Below are 977 nucleotides of genomic sequence, written 5' to 3' on the forward strand. Positions count from 1 at the left end.
TTCCTTTTAGAACGACCCTGCAACTGAGCCAAAGAACTTCCAAGGACTACTTTAAACTCAGGTCCCTCTGCTGAGTCGGAACTCCTGACAGGTAACTGCGCTCTGGTGAGACGTGACAGCTTTTAAGTATGAAGGCATAACTCGATTTACCCAAATCTGACACTGTCACTGTAAAAGGAGTTAATTCAAGTTCCCTTTACAATTAAGGAAGCTAAAGAAAACAATCCATTTCCACAAAAAGGTACGTATCTACATGTACGCATTTGTTTCTCTGTACATGCATAATATGTAGCATGTAAACAGAGTAGCATGTAAACAGAGATGAATTTAAGTACTGTTACAATTAGAAAAGGAAATTAAATTGTGACGTTTTGAGTCAGACTAGTCTTTAAGAAAAAAATGCTGATTAGGACTTAACTCTGATTCGAGATCTACAGATAAATTTTACTTTCTCACTGTAGCCGTGCTTCATTGCATGCCCTTATGACACGTTTTTTGTATGATTTTATTTGGAAAAGATTCTTTATAGTCATTCCTCTGTTGTGTTTTCCGTATATTATTACTATTATTATATGAAACTTTAGTGCTGAGAATGTTCTAACCCAGCTGTATCAAAAACCATATCCCAATTACTATACCCGGTAATACTTATTAATTGTAGCATTGTCACTGTATATTTTACAAACATACATAAGCTATATGCCATAGATAGTTTTCTTTTTAACATCTTTACCAGAACTTGAATTTCATAAATTGATTAAAAAATACACAGATACGTATCAGTTAAGGACAATGCTAAACTAGAAAAAATATACGTAAGGAAAGATACTAAAAGATAAGGACAATATGAATCGAATTCAGTTTTATCACCCAGAAAATCTATAATTAACCTAACAGATTCTGGGGGTAAGCTAAGCATATTGTCTTCACTGCAATATTTCAGCTTTGAATTGCTGAAAGCCGATGTAACCGCCCCT

The 977-nt window shown here is 34.2% G+C and overlaps 1 protein-coding gene and 1 pseudogene across 1 annotated transcript in view; both read right to left on the reverse strand.

Moving 5' to 3' along the window:
- LOC119581679 overlaps positions 1-67 on the reverse strand; it is a 19,923-nt pseudogene extending 19,856 nt beyond the window's left edge.
- LOC119581684 (rhodopsin-like) overlaps positions 1-977 on the reverse strand; it is a 17,834-nt gene that overhangs the window by 5,898 nt on the left and 10,959 nt on the right. The gene's annotated exons all lie outside the window — the stretch shown is intronic.

The sequence above is a fragment of the Penaeus monodon genome, chromosome 15 (genome assembly GCF_015228065.2).
Source record: "Penaeus monodon isolate SGIC_2016 chromosome 15, NSTDA_Pmon_1, whole genome shotgun sequence".
Classification (NCBI taxonomy): Eukaryota; Metazoa; Arthropoda; class Malacostraca; order Decapoda; family Penaeidae; genus Penaeus; species Penaeus monodon.